The sequence below is a fragment of the Anser cygnoides genome, chromosome Z (assembly GCF_040182565.1).
Source record: "Anser cygnoides isolate HZ-2024a breed goose chromosome Z, Taihu_goose_T2T_genome, whole genome shotgun sequence".
Lineage (NCBI taxonomy): Eukaryota > Metazoa > Chordata > Aves > Anseriformes > Anatidae > Anser > Anser cygnoides.
In genome coordinates, this window is record NC_089912.1 from 7,962,291 (window position 1) to 7,985,400 (window position 23,110).

General features: G+C 41.2%; 1 long non-coding RNA gene across 3 annotated transcripts; it reads right to left on the minus strand.

Annotated features, from left to right (window-relative positions):
* Nucleotides 1-1,547: 1,547 nt before the first annotated feature.
* LOC125179716 (uncharacterized) lies at nucleotides 1,548-21,322 on the minus strand. 3 transcript variants are annotated; one of them, XR_007157378.2, is made up of 4 exons: nucleotides 18,039-21,322; nucleotides 16,914-17,168; nucleotides 13,497-13,560; nucleotides 1,548-1,683 (listed from the first exon to the last, which is right to left on the minus strand). It is a non-coding gene; the product is annotated as an uncharacterized lncRNA (long non-coding RNA). The 3 variants fall into 3 exon arrangements; XR_007157379.2 differs by having other exon boundaries at nucleotides 17,043-17,168; nucleotides 18,012-21,322; XR_007157377.2 differs by having other exon boundaries at nucleotides 18,012-21,322.
* Between the last annotated feature and the right edge of the window lie 1,788 nt (nucleotides 21,323-23,110).

The following is a 23,110-nucleotide window of genomic DNA, read 5'->3' on the forward strand; positions in this document are numbered from 1 at the left end:
AACAACTAATTTCTCTTATTAAAGATCATGAAATCCTTCTCTAACTGCATAGGTCCCAAGAGAAAAATTAGCTACATACCTAGCAGTGGAACAGTAGGACTGGAGCATGCATTTGGTTAACTGAAGACACACTGGTGCTCCGAAAATAAGTTATGATATCAGTTAGCTAAAAGCTGTTGGTGTGACCGTGGACTTCTGTACCCTAAAAATGTTTGTGGGGCTATGGATGTAGAACTACAATACTAAAACCAAACTGATTTGTGCATTCAGAAAATAAACCTGTTAACACTAGTGCAAGATTATGAATGGTAGATTGGGGATATTTCTGTAAGAAAAAAGGGTTTACTTGGAAAAAATGTTAATAGCTCGCATATCAATCCAAGTGCATATCATGTGCTGATTACACTCCTGTTAACAGTTCAAAGCCATCTTTTGAAATGTAAGCTAAATGGGTGCAGAAACAAAGTAAGCTAAAACACGGAACTTAAAGTTACTGTGCAACAGTTAAATGAATAAATGAAAATGCAACCAGATGTAATTATAATTGTTTGCTGCCTGGTCTGTCCCTTGTCTGTAGTTCCTGATGCCTCATCTGTGGTATTGGTTCAAGAAGAGGGTCAAGTATGTTGGCCTTCCCTATGCCAGTGCTGAAAGCCTCTGTTTCACGAGGTGTCAAATTCCCATACAGCATGCGTACACCTTGGATGTGCACAGCTCTTGCATAAACACCTGTAGAGCTAGTACTCACTGAGATCCACTGTGGATATATGCAGTGGCCACACAGTTCTCCTTCAGACCTCTTCACCCTGAGGTTAAGGCTTTTTTAACGTTTTATTGCTCTCTAGCATCCCTAATACAATTGTGGATGCTAAGGAGTGGCCCAGAGGTGGTGGTTAGACTCTCTTGTTTTCCTGAAATGGGCTCTCCTGCTGCTAATCAGCCACTATGCTAGTCAGCTGCATGGGCCCTTGGGCTGACCACCTAGGCTGCCTCCTAAGTTTTTAATTTCGGCTCCAGTTCCCTTTCATAGCTGCTGAATCCACCTCTATTCCTCACTCAGTATTGATTCTCAAACACGCTGTCTATTGTTCTTATTTTCTAAACAGCTGGACCGTTCACTTGTTTACCGTTCTGAATGGTGTATCTGGCCATTCTCATTTGAAAGTGCCTGCCAAAGAAATGGAAAAAAAGAGTCTATTTATCTGGTTTGATGTAAAACGCTGGAGAAGAGCCCTATACTTCCTCGTCTTCATCAACATAAGGTCATGGCCTTTAACATCACATTCTTGGTGTATCTCTTTCTCCCATTTACAGTAAATCTAGAAAGTGAGTATCCTCAGCATAAGAGTGTAACAGTCCTTTTTAAAATTACATGTTTTGTATCGTTATGGCATGTACTATAAATTGAAAATAATGTTGATTCTTACATGTTGTCTTTTATTGCCATCAGTCCTGTTTCCAGACTTGCTACCAAAATTCTACATGTGCTGAATGTTTCAGAATGCAAGAAAAAAATTCAATTCAGCCATTGATGGTGTTCTCATCAGGATATGCAAACGAGATTTTCAGAAGCCCAGTGGAAGGACAGCGTATCAATAAATGGAGAGTTTAACGTGTTGGAGAAGTCAGTCATCTGCAGAGTTTCGTTTCTTTATCAGTTTGAACTGACAAAATTCTGGTTTCCTGAAAAATGCAGATAAGTATCACCTGTCAGGACTGGAAAAATCAGAAGCCATACTGATAAAATGATGAAGTGAGCAGTGAGCAATTGACTGTTCAACTGACATTGAACTATTAATGAAAAAATTTAAAAAGAACAGAAAGAACAAATGTCAAACCAGCACAGTATGGATATCAGGCACTATATTATCTCTTTCTGTTCTTCTGCCTTTTCAGAGTGCTTTTGGCTTTGTCTTCACGTAGGTCCTAGGTAAGCCTTGGCTGGGACAAGCCTGAGCAGAACAGAATATGAGCTGGAACACCTTGCCTAGCAGGTTGTTCCTGGTTAAACATAGTTTAATTTGGGTTGCCACCAGTCTGCTCCCAAGATTCCCTTTCAAGACCATCCTCTGTCTCAGAGATCCTGAGTGGGAAAATGGACCCTAAGGAAGTATGGCCTTATCACTGGGAATCGAGTTCCCAGAAGGGTAAGTAAGAATACTCCTGGAGAGGATATAGGAACCCTTAAGCATGCCCGTGATGAGGTAGCTGCATGCTTCGAGCCATTCTTTGCTCGACAGAGCAGTTCAAAAGGGGAAAGATGGGCTAAACACTGAGTGCGGTGACACGGTGTGCTGGTCGCTTGCAGGGAAAGATCGAGAGGAAAGATGAAAGAGAGCGTAAAGAGCTAGGAGATAAACATAAAGGGAACAGAGAACACCTCTGAAGGATTCTGTGTACTGCCTACAAATGTAATATTTCTGAGTTCAAAAATTATGCTAGATGCTGACCTGTGCCCATCAGCTGAGATGGTGAATTTCTCCCAGGTACATGTCTAAGGGTTAAAAATTACATGAAGGAGATAAGAAGCTATATACACAACTTGGCAGAGTCTGTGCTGGTGCAGCCCCACCTGGAGCACAGTTTTCAGTTTTGGACACCACAATATGAGAAGGCCATAAAACTGTTAGAGAATGTCCAAAGGAAGACTATTAAGATGGTGAAAGGTCTAGAGGACAAGACATATGAGGAGGGGCTGAGGTCCCTGGGTTTGCTCAGCCCAGAGCAGAGCAGGCTGAGGGGAGGCCTCATGGCGGCCTGCAGCTCCCTCACGAGGGGAGCGGAGGGGCAGGCGCTGAGCTCTGCTCTCTGGGGACAGCGACAGGACCCGAGGGAACGGCATGGAGCTGGGACAGGGGAGGGTCAGGCTGGGGGTTAGGGAAAGGTTCTGCACCCAGAGGGTGGTCGGGCACTGGGACAGGCTCCCCAGCGCAGTGGGCACAGCACTGAGCTGCCGGAGTTCAAGAAGCGTTTGGACAATGCTCTCAGACGTAGGGTCTGTTTTTTGGGTGGTCCTCTGTGGAGCCAGGAGTTAGGCTGAATGATCCATGTGGGTCCCTTCCAACTCAGGATATTCTGTGTTTCTCTATGGAACCGTTAGTTATGCTCTGTGTCTTTGCAGATCTGAGGAAACTTGCCTATATCCTCTGTCCTGACAACTGCACAGTCAGAAGAAAGCTTGTCTGAAGGAAAATATTACAGCAAGATGTTAAACAATGTGGAAACAATACAAAAGTTGGCTGTAGACAAGAACTCTCACTTTAAAATGTGCTAAACTGGGTAACATAAAAATCACTCTTATTCCTTGTCTTTAAAATGAACCAGTTAGCCTGTGCTAAGTATCATCTGTATACTAGATTTCACAAAATTTTCTGTACTAACACTAGCTAATATATGACACTGATGCTTTTGTTTATCCTTATTTGGACACAGTCAAAGGCTTTTTTCAGTTATTTGAATTATACTCCAGAAACTTACCAGATCTTCAGAATTCAAATCAGATGTTAAATTACAGAGATATTATCAACTCCAGCATGTAGGTTTTTTTTTCCAGAAAAATTGCACATTTATTCAGATAGAATTTACCTTATAAAACATGAAAGCATTGAGTATATCAAGTACAATGATAATTTGAACAATACTGGGATACTTTCCTGAACCCGAAACTGCTGCTGATTGCCACTGAAGAAATAAGTGCAAAAGAAAAGAAGATCTGTAGGGGATCCAATCCTGTAAACCTCTTGTCAGTAGAATTCAAAATAAATTACCATGAGAGCTCAGTTCACTTTTTCACCCTAATATACCCCTTGTAATTTTTTACTTTCTATCTGTGATTCTCAAGTGCATTGACCCAGTTCACCAAACTCACCCTGGCATAAGAGGCTGCAACTCCTCTTCTTTCACTGAAGTTATATTTACCTATAACACAGTTATGCTTTGCTGGAATATTTCCTGCAGGGAAGGTGTAGAGGTTAACCAAACCACTTCCAGTCCTGAACTTCAGCCATCATACTTAAGAGTCACATGCAGCATTTTTACAAGGTAAATACAGTAAGAGTCAAAGTCAGGAACTCAAGAGGATGAAGAGCAGACCATCACTGAAATTGGAATGATTTATTTAATAACACTGTGAAATAGCACACTTTAGCTTCACCAACTCATCAGTGTCAGCTCCCCTCATCTGTACATGGCACTGACAGCTTCTTAATATAACAATGACTTCCATGGGCCAAATTCACCTCTGCTGCAGCTCTGCAGAATTTGATGAAGGTACGTCAGAATTAATTTCATCTGACAATTACTCTCCATTACCTGGAATAATGGGGGGGCTGCAACACCTGACTAATGAAAAAACAGGATGATACAGGTACTGTGGCACACTGTTGACAGCATCAAAGAGACCCTGCTTGGAAATAACCAAGTCCAAGGGTATGCAGCACAGGCCCAGATCTGGAGGCAAAATGACTTCTGCAGAACTCCTTAGACATCTTTCCATGGTGCTCCAAAACGCTGCAGGTGAAGGACATGTTTCAGAGCTACTGAGTCCTCCCAGAGCACTGAGAAGTACAGTGCAAAGACAGCCAAGTGCAGGAATCACATCCACTCCAAACAGATTTTTTAGGTTCATTTCAGCATCAGCCAGAAAGGTTCACACAGAACCACAAAAGCAACTGCAACCCAGTGTCCAGGTAGCTGGAGGACAACACTGAAACACCGAGGCTGGATCTGCACAGAGCTGACTTAGGTTCATAGGGTTTTCTAGCTTATATATAAACCGAAATATATCTTGCAAGCATTTAGCTTGCATATATCTCCGTAACAAAATGGGCCACATCTGGCACATATTGTCCATGGTAACTGATTGAACCGGGTACGATACAAACTAAGTCATGTGTAAGAGACAGATTTCTTTTCCTAGGAATTTTCGTGAAAACAGCCAAATTCAAGAAGCAAAGCCAAAATAAGATGTAAATTTAAGTTGTTGATCCCTAACATACAGTGTATACATATTGTATCTGACTTGTAATTTAGAGGCCAGAGAAGTAGTAATTTCATATGTAACAATACTGGAATGTACCCCCAAGCACAAATTCAAATGAGACCCACCCAATACAAGCGAACTGGAGCACTGTGTCTTCCCAGCCCTGTTTCTTTTGTCTATCATTGGGAAGGCTTGTTCAAATTCAGGTCACTTTCTGTTTGATCCCCTTTATCCCAAAACTTCGTAACTTTTCCTGTCTTTATACCTGCTCCTGGTCAAGCAATATTGCTTTACTGATGAATGCATTTTGTTACACAAAAACATTTTAATTTATGTTTTCAATAGCATTTACAAATGTTGTCTGTCTAGTAAATGTCTTCCTTTTTTTTTAGGGAAAGTGTTTAGACACAGAAGCAGCTAAAAGCGGTGGTTAGCACCCTGGGAGATGACAGCTCTTCATAGGTATCCAGCAGTTTAGAAACAGCTGCTGTATTCTATTTTATCAACTACAGGATTACTGGGGGCTAATGATGAGGGTGGTGTCATCTGCTTTCAGCTCACATCTGCTTTCATCTCTGCCACTAACTCTATTACCTTTGGCAGGTTACTTTTTGCTGTCATTTTCATCTATCTGTAGAATGAGGATGAGGATGATAATGTAACAGGTGTTTTGAAGATTAACTCAACAGTACTTAAGGCCCTTTCAGATACTCAAGTGAAAACATGGGTGTATAGAAAATCAAAGTATAATTATTATGAAAATGTACATTATTGTTTAGAGTAAAAGGGAATCGAAGACAGGATGATGAGATAATCAGACCACTGGAACTGAAGGATTTTGAGACTTGATATTAAATAAGTAAAAAAGCAGAACTCTTAATTGAGCTTAGAGAGGATTTTCCTAGCAAGCACTGTTCATTTTCTTTTCTTTTTTTTTTTTTTCTTTTTTATTCTTTTTTTTGGGGGGGGGGGGGGCGGTGAGTACTGCTATCTCATAGGAAGTTATAAAATAGCATTCTAAGGACCCAATCCTGTAACTATATTCACAGGCCCAATCAATACAATATTAACAAGGTAAGTCCTGATTTAGGTCCCTGTTGTTTTATTATTATTGGTTACATCATCAGATAAAGGACTACCGGAGACAGTATGAGTTTATTATAATTGCAGGACTTTTAAAGAATTATATAATCAGAAAGTACCCAAAGGTTTACTGTATTTCTATTTATTGGAGACCAAAGGTCTGAACTAACCCATGTTGCCATCAAGTCCCTAGGCTGCTCCTAAGAAGCCAATGTTACTTCTGTAACTAATGGGTTTTTTTCAGAGAATATTTAGTACTTCATGAAATTGAGTATCTACAACTCAATCCAGAAAAGGCTAAAGGGATGACATTTATAAAGCTCGGGTTTCCACAAATCAGATTTAACTATAACTGTACTACAAATGATGTAAAGTCAGACATAAATGAGATATAACACTAAGAGAGTGGAAGTTATATTACCCTACATTTCATTTATTGAACTTTCTTTAATTTATCGGCTTGTTTGGATTATACAGTATCATGAGCACTCCAGCAGCAACCCTCTGTTTGGGATTTCTATTTATAGCATTCACTCTTTTCATTGGATGCCCCTCCACATTAGTTTCAATGAGGCAGTAATTAGACCCTTAAAACAGAATTAAGATATCTCTTGTAACTGAAATTAGACGGAAAGTTTACCCAGTATTTTTTCAAAAAACATTTTTATAATTCTTTGAGACTGTGACAAAAGACACATTTCTAGATGTTTCTTTTTAAAATTTTCTCATGCTTTTCTTTTATTTTTTATGTATTTTGGGGCTAAGCAGCCACCATCTCCACAAATTTCAGATTTCACACATACGCTTATTTAGCCATAAGGCAAATCTGAACTTTCAAAATTAAGCATAAAGCTATTCCCTGTAGGATAGATTTCTTTTGCATTCTAAATAAATTCTGTCATGATAGCCAGGGGAACTACTTAGCTCTACATGATGCTTAACTAGAGCTGGACCACAATTTTAAAGGAAAAATAAAACAAGAAGTATTCACAGCCCTAATCCTGAGTATACTTGCCAGTGCAACCCTACATGCAGCTTTCATTACTGTAGTTGGTGCTATTAGAAATGTCAAGAGTGGTATTACAGAAAAGTATTTCTTCCTCACCATCTATTGTCTGATATTAAGTAAACACAGTAGTGTTCAGTATGTAACGCATGCAATCTACACCAACTGCACTCATCATCAGAACTAATTGTACAATCAATGCACATGTTCTGGTGAAGAAGGCAGCACATTGGTTACTTAATGTATGGGGGTTCAATATGTCACCTGTGGATGGTGGGAAAGACAAGGCAGAGGTTTAGAAAGGAAAGTGATGAGTATATGTGCAGCTGAATGACACAGCTGTGTATTTCTTTACTCTGACTTTGGGTTGTTTTTTCAGTGTGGAAACGTTACTCCAAAACTACCTTTTTTAGTGTGTGGGAATCAGACAGATAGCAATTTTGAGTATGTCTTGAGGGAGCAAGTTGATTTGAGTGATGAGACTCATAAGCCTTGTAATTACAGTAATTATGAGGCTATACCTTTACAGGTAAGAACTCATAAGCAAAAACATTAGCATGACCATTTAAGAAGCTCAATAATTCATTCCAGGGCATGTGGTTGCAGTGCAATGCTTAACATAACCTTCATGACTGCACTGGCACCTGGTCTTACCTCTGAAACATGTATCCATCTTCTTAGCATGTATGTAGTCTTTTCAAGGTGAGTTGAGAGTATCTAGCAGCTGCTGGTTACAGGTGGTCAAACCCTACCACTTGTTTTAGACATCATTTGTCCTGCAGCCTTATGAAGAAATCACCTGAAACACTGGAATGTTCTGACTCAGCCAGATTTTACTCAGAGAAATGCATATTGGAAAAAGCATTCCCTCCACAAAGGGAACTTTTTTTTTTTTTTTTTTTGTCCTACGTGTGCTTTACACTAGCCCTGACCTGCTGGCTAATGGGATGGATGAGCAAGGAAAATTTGGTAGTATGAGGCATGCCTCCTTCCTAGTCAGACTGTCATCTTTTTTTGATTTATTTGCTCAGCACTTAAGTACCAGGTATATCTTCTGTGACTGTGAACTAAAACGCCACAAACATTTTGAATGGTACTGGGAGAAAAGCTTGTTAGAAAGAAGAAAGCTTCTCATTAAGTAGACATGCTGAGACAGAGAATATAAAAAAACACGGGGTCATTAGATGGGATATTGTTAATATTCTTCAAAGTTTGTATCCATGAGCTATAGCAATAAATGCCAGTCATAAAATGATGGTATCATATGGAAACTGCAGAAGAGCCTTTTGATCGCAGCAGTATATAATATTTCTTGAAGGTGTGTGGAGGACAAGTTTGTACAAATCTGAGCTTGTTTCATTTTTTATTTAGTTTCATATTGCTTTGTTGAATTTCACTCTCGTTGGGGAATACCTGCATTGTTCATCATTTATATTTATGAAGCTAATAAACACATTTTATCATCCAGTGAATTTTGTATTTCATTGTTACAATTTCGTTTGGAATTGGGAGCATTCTGGTCATACAAAATTACTGCTCCATACTAAAATAATTTTTTATCCCAATCAGTTTCAGCTGCAGCTGAACTTCTGTATCTCTTTAAAATGCTTTCAGCAGGGAGTAAGAAAAAATATTTGCAATCCAATTAAAACATATGTTTTAAAAATACTGTGGGCATAGGCTGAAACAAGAGAGGTTCTGGCTAGATACCAGGAAAACACTTTTTCATCATGAGGACAGTCAGGGTTGCCTGGAGAGGCTTTGCAGTCTCCAGCCTTGAAGGTTTTCCAGACCCAACTGAGAAAAGCCCTGAGCAACCTGGTACGATTTCACAGCTCATCCTGCTTTGGGAAGTAGGTAGAACTAGAGAAGTCCTGAGGTCCCTTCCAGCATGAATCATCTTATGAGCCTGTGAGTTATTTTGGTTATCTGAAATGGTTGTCAGCAGTGTCAGCACTCAGAACAATGGGTGTGGATTACACTTCTGAACCACTACCAGAACAGTTGGACATTTTAAGACTTCTGTCACAGAGCTCAGTTTTACTGTACAGTTATACATTATGCAATTAAAACATAATTCCTAAAAAAAGCTTTCATTTTCAATCAAAAACAAAATCAATGCATGTCTTACCAATACCTGTGATATGAAGCAAAACCAGCCTCATAATGTTTGCATTATCTGTTTCTTTACATTTGTGCTGTCTTGCATTAAGATATAAGGTTGCAAAAACCGCTCTCCAGATAAGGTAAGAATTTGTTGTTTTTTTGGTTTTTTTTTGTTTTTTTTTTAATATAAACATTTTTTTAAGCATGATCACCTCTCTGGCCTTTTAAACCTTGGTGTAATAAAACAACTCTCCCTAAAATTTTGCATCCTTTCTCATCTCCAGATATGCTTATACATGAGAGTTTGGTAAAATACATAAAATAATATCCTGAATTACACTGTTGTGAAAACATGCTGAGAATTCTTCTGTGTTTTATTTTGGCTGAGCTTTTCTCTGGAATCTTTGCTTTGATTTTTGTTATGTTGGCCTCATTAAGTAGAAGTGTCCTTTAGTATTTTAGAAAGACTGCTGAGGGATTAAAAATATTTACAGAGTTATTTCTTCATGAACTTTTATGTTTATTATTTCTTTGGTATTATAAAAGGGGGATTTATCCAGGACTCTTCTGCTAGTAAAGCGGCCCTCTAAAAAGCAACATTTAAATTAGGAATACTATCAGCATTTTTACGTATTGTACACAAAAGAATATGTTAAAATAATATTATTATAATTGCAAAGTCAAGTACTCAAAAGTCAGACAGAATGGGTGGTGTTCCTTTAATGAGCAACAATACATTTTTTATGCTTTTTCTCATTCTCTATTATGTTGTTGCAGACCTTATTTACTGTACTTAATGTAAACTGTGTTTGGAAGACTGAACTACTAATTGCTTTTTAGGGCATCTCATAAAGAAAGCCTGGAGTTTCATCAGATGAATCTCCATTGTTCCTGTGTGAGATGGGGCAGAACCCCTTATGACTGTACACTGCTTTATAGAAGAGAAGTGCAGTGCACAGAGGGAAATCAGAGATACCTGATAATTTGGTATGCCTAGGACTTTATTTTTTTCAGAGAACTTACATGTGCCATGGACAGTCCGTGCTAATTTTCTTTGCAACCATGAGGACTCAAAAATTCCACAAATCAGAGTCTCCGGTCAAGAACGCAGAAAAAGAGGAGGACACAGTTAATGAGCACCTGTGGTAAATTTGGTTAAATGACTTGCTTCTTGTCACACATGAATCCTGCAACAGGGACATAATCCAATCTTCCAGAGCAGCATTGAACTGTATTAATAATTAAAACATCCTTTCTGTGTCAGCAATATCCTGATTCACCAGACAAATACGTTCTAAGTTCTAGACCAAATAAGTTAGAGGTCCTACAGAAAACACTCACCCTTCTTACAAGCCATGATTCCTGGAAGCAGGTCCCCCCTGGCCATTTATGAGTGAAGAGTGCTGTGAAAAATGCTGCACGATCATATAACTTCAATATATGACTGTGTTTACAAGTCTAATTTGGATGTGGACAACTGGCCTGGAAAATTTCAGCCAGGAGGCTCACAAAGTTATTACCAGCTGAACACCCATTAGCAGGAATTGTGTCTGAGTAACAGAAAGTAACTATCAATACCACTCACAATAAACTTTTAGTTAACAAACACTGATGAAATAAATAGCTTAACACTCACTTCAGGATTACCAGAACACATGAACCAAGTCTGTTAAGCCTAGACTGGGACGCACTGGAAAATACAGAAGGGACAGAATACAGCAGAATACAAAGCTCAGAGAGGACAGACTTGAAGAGATGTATACAGGCAAACAGAGATGCTGCGCACACAGCAGGCAATTCTAACAGATAAGGATTGGGTAATCAAAGGAAGGGGTTGGTTTGCAACATTCTCTACAATCACAAAGATATTAGGTAAATTAGAGAGAGAATTGTCCCTTAATTGAATTGCAGCAGCTCCTTGGTCCTGCAAGCACCAGAGCTACGTGATGAAACCAGGAGAACAGCGGTGGTAGGACATAAGCAGGTGGGTAACTTGAACCCCAGATCTGGAAGGCGCAATCCCACTGTCACTTTGGGAACTGTTTTGTCATCCCCAGCCTATCTAAATTGCTGAGTGCCTCCTCGTGGATTTCAAAGAAATGTGCCCTGTAACCTAAAAATGCATAAACACTTTAGTAGGGGGACATCTAAAATGAGGAAATGCTCTTCTGGTACTATCATCCCTCTTTCACAAAGATACAACATAAGTCAGAGCTAGCTGAGCGTGCGTGATCCCAGGTCCCTCTTTTACTTGTCCTCCTCAAAGTACAAGAAATAACTTCTTAACATTCAGCAAGAGGATTTGTCTTTCTAGGAAAAAGAACAGCACTTATAACTATTCCCTTTTAAAAAAGATAAATAAATAAAAGAACTGATTTATTCTTTCTTTCCTCTTTCTCAAATAAAAGTTGTCCAAACGTTCTTTCATTCTTTCTCCAAATTCCTCACACGCCCTGTTTTAAAAAACAGCAGCACTAGCTCTGCCTTAGTTTCACTTCTTCCTCTTCAACCCTCAGAAATGAGTTTGTGATTAGTGCACCCCACTCAGCTAATTTGTTTTAAAGGGACTACAGCCTACACTGTACGACTGAGTAATCTGCTTGTTGAACCCTGGCTATATAGTCTTTCATTGCTCACACTATTCCCACCCATCTTACAACACGTACATTTTTAGAATACTTGCATAGGTCTATGCAAGTCTGATGATGTTACAGCCATTTATTCTCACCAGCCAAAAATATTAGTACCTAGACATGTTGCTATAACAGTAACAGTAACCATTTCCCTCCCCAGAACCTGAAAACATGACGGGCACACAACACAGTCCACACAAATTAGTGGTAACATGCAGTAGCTAAAAAAACTAGCATGTTAGTCAGCAATACCTACTTAATCATCTAATCAGCACATGTCCTAGTACCAAGTGGATCAATCAGTTCGATTCTGTTTATAAAAAAATTCCTTTACTCCTCTAGCTAATTCCAGCAGAAGTGCACCTGCAAGCTAAACTGATGTACATTAATATCCTCTGGAGAGAGGTTTCCTTCTACATCTTTGCCTCGTCTACCTAATGGTACACAAAATAACCAGGATAAATCTTTTTACTACCACAGAACAGTAAATTACAGTTAGGTTGGGGGTGCAGCCAAGGATGAACACTTGCAAAGCTAAGGCAAACAGGTTAGCTCTCATGAGACTTTTGTAAACAGTTGTGTCAACATTGTAAATTGTTGGTACATATTTGTCACAAAAACATCCTACTACATTTGCTGGCTAGCTGAACACCGCATCCTTGTGTTATCAAACTCAGCCCTTAGATGACAGATTTAATCTGCCTCATTATCGGTGGAAATGATTTTAATTTGGGGACCTATTTAATACACAGTCTGAGAGCATCACAGCACTCCTTCAAAAAACGCACAGGCAAGAAAATCAGGAGTGTTTTGCAAGTGGCTTTTATCCCTGGTTTTTCAAAATGTAACTCCAGCCAGAGTTTGCGGGAGTTGCTTTAGCAGGCAAATGAAAACAGTCATTTTGCAGTACTCTAAAATAACCTTTTCCACACTGCTTCAAGGGAGAGGTACATTTGCTCCTCCTCAGCTAAAGACCAGTTCTTATTACGCTACCAGTTAGCATGTGGTAATATTGACATGGGCCACTATTACCACAGAAGGCTAACACTCTTGGCGATACTGTCCTTATCCATATTGCACCACGCCAATCTTTTCCCTGTTCTGCACCATCTGAAGTCAACGCCGAGGTCACCCACATCACACCACTAACATTCTCCTTCTCCTGACCAGCTATATGTTGACTGTGACCTTTTCTTTTGGCAGTGGAGACACTCTCAGGACCGACCTAACAGTTCTCAGGCACAGAGTACATCCGAGCACAGAGGTGCAGTAGGGTTTGAAATCACAGGGCACAGATCAAGATTTGCCCCCCTGATGGCTGATCAGAGGAACCAAGCATTCCCAACGTGTCACCCTCACTCAACAATAGACAAAACAGGATCCAGACTAAAATATTCTGACAAATGTTACTTATTGAAATGTTTTAAACAGTCAAAAGACCTACTTGGCAGAAGCTGCATCTTGATAGCTCCAGGATTCACCTCCTTTCTGGTTTTTGTTAGATTTGTTACAAACAAAAATAAACTCTAATACGACTGCTAACAAAATGCAAGCAGATAAAGCACACATGGAAAGAATGGGACAGGCTGCATCTTTGTGACTTTTATGCATCATCACATGTACAGTAGAAAGCCTCTGACCAGACAACGGTAATTAATGAAAGTGTGAGCAAAAAGGTCTATCTTACCTCAGGACTTTCAGATAGAGGATTGCACAGCCACTACCAGCATCCTTTCCTCTGTAGTTCAGACCTGTATCATGAGAGGGATGTAAACACAGATTCCAGTTTTTACTGAGTTCATTTTCTGACCGTATTCACTCTTTACAGAGCCACTTGTATAAATTCATGAAGCAAGCCACATGTTAACTGGTGCATTGTTTACGTCATTTCCTAACACACAGTAAGCAAAAACATTTCGTAAGTTCTGATGTAAGAAGGAAAGATTTAAAATTTTGTCCACAGGGGTAATGTAAACACTCTGCCATGATTCATGACTAGAAAATTGTTAACCGCTACACCAGACAATAAACTGCTGCCCAAATCTAAGGAACTTCCTAAGATAATAACTGTAGCTTTTTTTTCTTTTTTTTTTTTTTTCTCCAGCATTTGTTCTTTCTAGGGTAAGAAATTTCTCAAATACATGGACAACACAATGCATCTTTCTCGCCTGAAAAAGTATACTTTGAGTATCTGTTACAATTTAATTCATTGCCAACTTGTTATCCAAGCATTACACACATTTTAGCTAAACATAAAGTGAGCACACCCTCTGCATATCACACTTATATTAGCACTACTGCTAAGCATGTAAAAACATGATATGTTTTTTAAAACAGCTGCAGACTCCAACTTCAGGCAAGGTATTTGTGGGTTAAAACTGGCATCAACACTAACATAAAATTACTTTTACACAAAACATCACAGAGATGGTTATCAGCAGCAGTGAAAAAGAACAAAAAGTTAGCAGGAAAACTTTAGAAAAATGAATTTCATCTGCATAGGCAATAGAACGTGGGTTTTGTTTTTTTTTTTTTTCTTTTTCAGTTGTTTATTCTTTTCCTCTTCAATTATTTTTTTCTGTTTATTTGTATCACTACAATATTTTCAGAAAATTATTCCTGCAACTGTGAGATCTCTGGAACTTTATTACCAACTTCATTGGAAGCAGCTGTAGGCCCTGCAAAGATTCCTTATGTTTATTATAGACTTTGCTCGTGACTATTCTGCCCAGATATTGCATTACACTCCTCATTAATGGTAACTATTCTGCTTTGATTAAAAATACATGCAAGATGTACTTAGAGTTACAAGGCAGTCAAAATAAAAGTAATTTTTTTGTGAAGCGTGGAATAGCTCAGATTAGATTCAGAATAATCCCATAACTGATTTCAGAAGTTTTGGACGCTACCTGGTTACCACCAGGTAACATGCAAGGAAAGTAAGTTACATCTACTGCTTTGAGGACTCTTTTAAAAACATTACCCAAATTTTTACAATGCAGTCAATTCTGATGTTTTTCTTCAGCTGCATTCAAGTAAGGAATTTAGATTCAGCCCTCACTGAATATACAGCATTTGGATTCTGTCTTTAAAGAAAACGAACTGTTTTTTTCCAGATACTTCCATTTCATCTGTGTATAAGATTGGTATACCAACTACCTGTGGACTATGAATATAGTGCATTTTTCTGTTTATCTTAGGTATATCTACTGCCCCATCACATTTCTTTTGTGCAGAACAATGTGGCACCATATTTTTGTCTTTAGTCCCAAGCAAATTATTCTCTACACCTGCCTTATTATTAAATATATTAAAAAAATAAATAAATAAACCTGCAGGATATAATATATACAGTATTTGCTGCAAGAAGAGTTGAAAACTTACCGTATGAGAGCAATAAATATTGAATAACAAAATATATTATTATTCTGGAGATTATTTCAACAATATTTTTAAAAGAAATACCAAGTAAATGAAAAATGAAATGTGTGCACTTAAATGTCAACTATTGACAGGAACAAGAAAATTATAATCACTGTATTCTGGTCAGCCTTGTGTTAATTCTCTCTCAATTGGAACTTAAAAGTTCTTGCTGCTAAGACTGTTATAAATGGAAATATTTTATAAACACAGCTTGTCAAAGTGAGGTTAGGACTGCAACTGGAGTAAACAAACTAAGAGTACAGAAGACAAACTATTGCACTGAGGTTACCTTTCATTCCTCATACTTTTTTTATCCTGTTTACCCCATGTTGGACTAAATTTACAAATCTTTTTCATGGGATCTATGTGACTAATGACAATATAATTAGAATGGTTGCTGTTTTTGAGCCCTCCATGCAGGCAAAACTTATGCCTACTCATGTGAATGAAGAGCAGATTTTGCACTCAAATTTGTGCATCCTGCAAACAAAATGGTGGTGTGTGGGTGGAGGTAGTTTTGTTATTTTAAAAGAAATTTTAATGACAGCCTCTAATATGCCTCAGCAAATTTAAATGATTGAATGGGTCATCTTAGCAATCGCTAACATCATATAGTATATAAGCGTATATGAAATCATGAAATTGTTTGGTCATTCATTTCCCATTACAAAAATGTTTCTGTAGATATACATTAGAGAAGGAACCCCTTAAAAATCTCAGAAGGAAATTTCCCACAATGATGAATGTGTGTCTGGAGACCTCATTCAGAAACAGCTTTGATAAACAGTCTGATTGAATAATTTGTGCCTCTCTATGAAGACTTTAAAAGTCAAACACACAAAAGTCATTATTTATCGCAATGCAAAAGCATTATATTATCCACAGATTTCTTAATGGCAGACCTACTGCAAAGAATTGAGACAACAGGCTTAGGAGAGCCCAGGGCCCAATCCATCAAGGTGCCAACCACCTCATGCACAGAGAGCACCACTGGTTCCAGCTGCAGTCAAAAGGAATGAAAGTATCAGCCTTGCCAAATGCCTGAAGCGCGTACAAGGTCTCGCGTTACAGACGAGAAGTTCCAGTAGAGTAACATAAAATCAAACACATCTGAAGGACCGTTCTGAATGACCCCTTAGCTCACGATTCATGTGGATATGTAGGTCCAACGGGAAAGTACATTTTATGATCCTAAAGACAAATTCATTTCCTATCAGCTCTGAGAACATAGGGTTTGTATCCATATGATGATAATTTAAAGTTTGCTCTAAAAGCAAGCAAACTTTTTTGAAATAAAACTTTTTTTGAATAAAATTTGTGTAATTACAACCTGCAATTAACATGTGACTTTAATATATGATACAAAGTTCCAAGAAAATATTCAATTAACAACAAATCTTCAACATCCTCTGCACCTGGCCCCACATACCTTCTGTACTCAGAAGTCCCAGTTTGGCCCTACGCTGACAAGGGCACCTGATACTGACTTTTGCAAATTAATTCATTATTTAAATTACAAGTAGTTGGATCCAAATGCAAAACAGTACTCACAAGTTTTCACATATGCTAGTACCTTCCATTTTAAGACTGTAGATTAACACTGGAGAAAAATGCAAGTAACGAGGTAAAAGTATCACAGAAAGTATTAACCTGTGCATATTTCAAATGTGTACAGACATACCCTCAATCGTTATTTTCCTGTGTCAGTCAGCAGTTTTTGAAGCTTTTAAAAATTAGGCACAGTTTTCATTGCTGGTACAGTTTATTATGGTTACAAATAAGGACTGGTGAAAATTATGTGGCTGTGTACCTAGAAGCTTGTGCTGAGACACTGTCACTGCTGTCTCATCTGCCCCCCAAAGCTGGCACAGACAGAAGCATACACTGGACAAACTATTACAGGAACTCCCACTCCTATTCTCCAGAACATAATCATCTAACCAGAAAGACAAAAAAAAAAAAAAAGAAAAAGAAAAAAAATAGGTCAGGATAATAATCTTAGGCACTAACACGGTATTTTCCAGAAACTTTATGAGAGAACAATAAGATTTTTCTTAAAGAGCAGTGACAGCATCCATTGATTTCTGTTCAGGCAGCTCCAGAGATTCCAAAAAAACATCACTAATCTTTTATTTGTAAAATGATAATTTAGGTGGAAAAAAAAAAAAAACACACAGGCTTTCATCAGTTCTAATCAAATTAAGTTTAGAGGCACTTGAGATGTATCCCTTTGATCAGCTCCAAGTACAGAAGCTTTCTATAAAACTGCGGAGTCATGGACAAGTAATCCCACTCTACTGAATGAGAAAAATATTCTTCACTAGCTTAAGACAAATATCCTTCAGTCGATCTTTAATGTATGTGTTCAGGACTTTTTTATGGTGAGTATACAAGATATAATACATTAACACTATTTAATCAAAAAGTTGATCAGGGTGAAGGGTCTGTTGCCTACAGCATGGCAAGTAAAGCTGCTCATCTTGCTCTGTCCCTCGCGAATTGGTCGCCCTCAGACAGCCCTGATAACTCTCCTCCTAACACCTTCTTCTTCCCGATGCACAAACACCCACAGGCATGTTCATTTCAATATTCATCTTCTCCTCCCAGCTCCTTTTCCCATATTAGGGATGCTGGGGAGGACTGAACCACTGCTGCATCCTGATCAGACACCACAAGACAGATTCTCAGTTTAGGCTGAAAATATACAGCATGTTTGGGGCACAGAGACCAGCAGGGTTACTACACAGCCTACTGTAATTCCTCTCTTTCAGGCCCATACCCTGCCAAGGCAAGTGGGACTGCTCACTCAGTGAAAGGTACACGTGTCCTTTGAGCACTTCCTGAGCACAAGCTGCACTAATGATCAGCACTTTGCCAGCCAAAGCTTTCCATCTCTTAGGGCTTCTCGGCACAGATGAGGACAGTGGTGCAGGTATGCCTGGTCACAGATGATCTGGTGATGTAAAAGGTAAAATCTGAAGCAAATGAGGGGGCAAAAAAGAAACATGCTGGTAGTCTCAAGTGCTACAGTACTGCCTGCTCTCCTTCCTCCCCCAAGTCGTAACCCTTACGTATGTCCACTGCACAGCTCTGCTAAACATGCCAGTGATTTACAGGGCTGTGCACGTGAAATGCGCATTTTCAGCCCCACAAAGAGTTAACCCTCCCGTCAAGAGGCCTTCAGAGGGCAGGAAGCCAAGAGAAAACCACCCCCAGGAACCTCCCAACCCTGAGGATCCTGGAGCAGCAACTTCAAGCAACCTTGGCCCGAGGTGCACTGCGGGCACCAAGCGAAGTTTTCCACCCGCCTGGCGACACGGGTGTCAAAACACCAGCACGCGGCACACACGTGTGTGTGGCCACGCGTGGGACCCCCTCTGGCGTGGAGAGGCCATTTCGGGCACCTCTCTTTAGAGAGAGTGATGGGGGGCCAAGTGACGGGGGGCATCCCCCTGCCAACAGCCCAGCAGTGCTTCCACACAACACCCTTCATGCCTTCAAAGGTAAAAATTAAAAAATTAAAAGCACACGAACACACACACACAAAAATATATATTTTAAAGAAGGAAAGCGGCCAGCCACGGGCCGCCCTCCCCTCAGCCCCTCGAAGCCCAACTCCGGGCTCCCAGCTCTGAGGGGAGCTGACGGGCTTTGGTGGGGGGGGGGGGGGGGGACGGTTGGGACCGTTGTGTCCGTTGGGTGTTTCCCGCCGGCGGGAGGAGCGCGCGGGGCGCGCGGCGGCGGGCGCGAAGTTGCAGCGAGCCTGTGTCAGCACAACTCGCGGGCGGAGGAGCGGCAGCGCCGCGCGGGGCCGGCGGGAGGCGGCCGCGGGGACGGAACAGCAAATGCTATTCAGCCCGAGCAGTTTCAAGCCGCCCATGCTGGGGAATTACTGGAGCCGAGCTACGGCTTCTGAGCGCTGGCGCTGGCTCTGTGTGCGTGCGCGCGCGCGGGGGGGGGGGGGGATGCGCGCGTGTGCGCGTGATGTGCGCGCGTGTCTGAGTGAGAGTGTGCGTGAGTGTGTGTGTGTGTGTGTGTGCTTGCACGCCGGGCGACAGCAGGAAAAGGGGGTGGCTGTGGCGGGGGGGGGGGGGGGGGGGGTGCACCCAACTTTCCCCGTCCGACGAGTTTTTGGAAAACACACACACACACCCCAAAAGAATAAAATAAAAAGGCAAAAAAAAACCCAAACGTGTTCTCGGGCAGGCTGACAGCCGGGGTCAAGAAACAGCTGCTGGAGTTAATGTTCCTTCCTCCCACTCCGTCTGATGGCGGTGCCCTGCCAAGGCGAAGTGGGAGCGGGAGCGCCGCTCCGACCGGCCCCGGCCCCGGCACACGCCGGGATCCGGCTGTGGCGCAGGGCGAGCCCGCGGGGGTCGCGGGGCTAGCTGTGTTTGGTTTCGGTCGCCCCCCTCCTTCCTCGGCTGGAGGGCACCTCAAAAAACCCTCGCCCTGAGCAGTGGGACCCCGGGCACCGGTTCCCCTCAGCGCCCCTCTCCCGTCACGCCCCGGTTCGGGAGCCGTAGGGTTCCCCTCAGCGCCCCTCAGCACCACGTCCCTCCCTCCCTGAGGTGCGATGTCTGACAATCCCCACTGGTGTGGCTGCTGAGTGGATTTTGGGAGCTGGGCTCCTCAGCACAGGCCTCAGGATGTACCACTGGGCACCCATTTTAAAGAAGTTGGGCAGTAGCTCCCGTCGGGGAAGAGCAACCTCAACTGCTGCGCTCGAGGCTGCCGCTCCGCTCGCATTTTACGCCTGCCGGATCGGTCCCGCTGTCTGCAGAGTTGCCATTAAATGCAGCACCCTGGTATTTGATCAAAGCATCAGCCGCTGCTTAATGTCATGGCATGTTCTCATGTGTTGTGACACAGCCTCGTGGTGTGAAGATGTTGCAGTGACTCTCATGTATCTTTAGAATATTTACACATTCACCATTGCAACAGAGATACCTATTCATAAATAAAATAAATACAGCATGAGTACTATTGACATCCTGCAAACACGGCTTGCTAGAGGCTCATTAAAATCAGAGCTGTCCAGTAAGCCCCACACTGCCTCCTGGCAAGCTAGCCTATTTCATCTCTTCCTTAATTCCCTGTCCAGGATGGTTCACTATTCCAGTCTACTGCTTTATAGCACTCTGTGATCTCTGCTCTGTCTGCTGCTTTTTCCAGACTGGTCCTCTTTGCTCTTTCAGCTGTATTCTCCACACAGCTCTTTGCCCAACTCCACTGCTTGCTGCTAATTAATGCCTGATTTTCTTGCTATCTAAAAAAGATAACACTTTGATTAGACACACACGCATGCACACACACACACACACACACACACCAACATTTACTCTTCTCTTTTTGAAGAATAAGTGGCATGAAATCCAGATGCTGGAATATCAGTCAAAAATTCCCATTCCCTTCAGTAAGATCAAGGTTTCACATGTGGCACCCAGAGCTATCTATGTACCTCTAACATTCGCCCATCGAACAGTAACATCATTTACCCTAATTCAGCCCTCGCATTTAATTCTGCAATTCTGATGAAAAGCTTACACATATTTTGTTTGTACTAGCCAAAGGTTTTCTGAGCCAAATCTTTGCTATTGCAACCTATGGAAAGCTGAATTACATTTCTTTCTTCTTTCCTTTTTTTTTTTTTTCCCAAGTTTTTCCTCAACCTCAGAGGAATTAACATGTTTGGTTTTCCTTTTTTAGAGACTTATTTCAAGCACTCGAGTTGCAGTTCATGAGAAGTAGCTCCTTGAGTTTTCAGCCATCTTTTTTCATGCAAGTAGCTTCTGAGCATTAACTGCTGTATGTCCAAATTTTTCTCAATCATGAATAAGATGGGACTTGGAACAGTATCTGGAGTTCAGTCAAGGAAGAGTTCGATCCATAAGCTCCAAGAGGCTCTAAACTCTCATCTCCAAAGATCCAGAAGGCTGTGAGAAGAAATCACCCAGTTCAAAGTGCTTAGTGCCTCAAGCATGGTGCTCTAGCACATCAAAAACCTGAATTTAGGAATTTGCTTCTACGTCAAAGGGAGCCGGAAAGAAAGAGTATTTTCTGCCACAGGCTGGGGACAGACAGTCTTTGACCTGTACGGTGTTAATGCTGCATTTGGAGGAGCTACTTGCCAGTGGCTTGTTGGCAATACTGAAAGAAGCCCATCATCCTGCAGAAGCCTGCAGAGCAGTCTGTGAGCAGGCATCTCCATTTGCAGAGTCAGAAGGGCATATTTACGAGGGCAGGAGGTGGACTGCATGTAGATCCTTCAGTCCTAACGCCTGAAACCAAGAAATTCTGCTTGTTGCACCTTTAGGAACTTGCATAGCGTAACTGGAGAGTTATGGGGTGGGGAGACGGGGCATAGGACCCTCCTCAGATCTTTATTTTTGTTCTTTCCTGCCTTAAAAGCTATTCAGTACTAAAAGTCATCTCATGATAACATTTCCAGAAGGTACATGGTTCTTGTTGATGCACTGGCAGGAGCCAGTATTTTGAACAGTTTTATCTGCATAACAATTGCTCCGTCGTTACTTGCCATGCCAATGTCAAGGTCATGGTTTGTTGCAGAAAAAAGACTGAGAGCTTCTGTTTCCCTGTTTGATACATAAAGACAGTGGAAAAGCCACTGGAAATGAAAGTTTGCAAACTCACCAGCAATGAAAGAAAATATTTTATCAAACCAGATCATTTTAGATGAGGGAAAACTTTGCCACAACTGATAACTGAGGTCAAGCAGTTCCCAAGGTACAAAGAAAAACATTGGTTTTCATGAGCAGCAAGAATATTCAAAAGCACAATAAACAAATGTACAGAAGGAGATACAAAATCTCATGTTCCAGATCATCACTCAATCTGAGAATAAACAAGTGAGATAAAGAGGGACACTAGGCAGATTACTAAGCATCTTTTCTGAGAATTCCTTGGACTTTTATTTGAGACGTCTCATTCTAGCAACCACTGATACAGATTAAAGACTTGAAGAGAATAGGAGATCTAATCCTTAAACAATACACCTATGTTTGTTTTGAACTAAGAAGAAATTGCAAATTAATGAGTTGTTTCAAACTGTGTGGTCACTTTCATCTGTTGGAAGATATCTACCGTGGAGACATGCTCATGTAATTGCGTTTGTTGGTACACGTGACTTGGGTTTCTCAAAATGAGCGAACAGAATTAGCCTGCTTTACACCCACCCAAACGTTTATTTATTTGTTTATTTTCACAGCGCATTCTCATTTTACAAAGCTTTTATTTTTATGGCTAGGGAGTCCCTCATCTCCGTTTCAGGACAGCAGCATTCTCAGCTCCCCTGCGACACTTCGTGAGGCCTGATTGCCGTAGGATACGAACACATGGACAAGTCACTGCAGGGTGAGTTGGGGTGTGAATTTACAGAGCCAGCTCCTGTGGTGGAAATGCCTGTGTGCATGCATAAAGTGAAGGTTAGGCTACCTTGAATTACCTCACTTTTATCCTCGAGTAGAAGTGCACACACAAGCTGTTACCATGGAGTAGGCAGTGTATTTTAAATCCACAGTTTTGTGTTCGCCTGTGGTCCTGGCCAGGACAAGCTTTTTCCACTGAAGTGTCTGAGATGCAGACGCTTACTACGCTTTGCTTAAGGCTGCTGGTGGGAATGGGTTATGAGTGACCTGCTTTCACCTCTCCTGCTGAGGGGCAGGGCAGCTACGTGGGGACCTCAACCCACTGAACCAGGCAGACAAAGCCTGCACCCACACTCCTGCCCACTCTCTGCAGGAGATGACAGCACAGCTCAACCTCCAGCCATCCCGTCCCGCCGGCTGTACTCCACAGCCTGTGGTTTGCAGGCTGGACAGCGGTGGGCACGTTTCTGCGCCTGTGCTGACTGCTGCC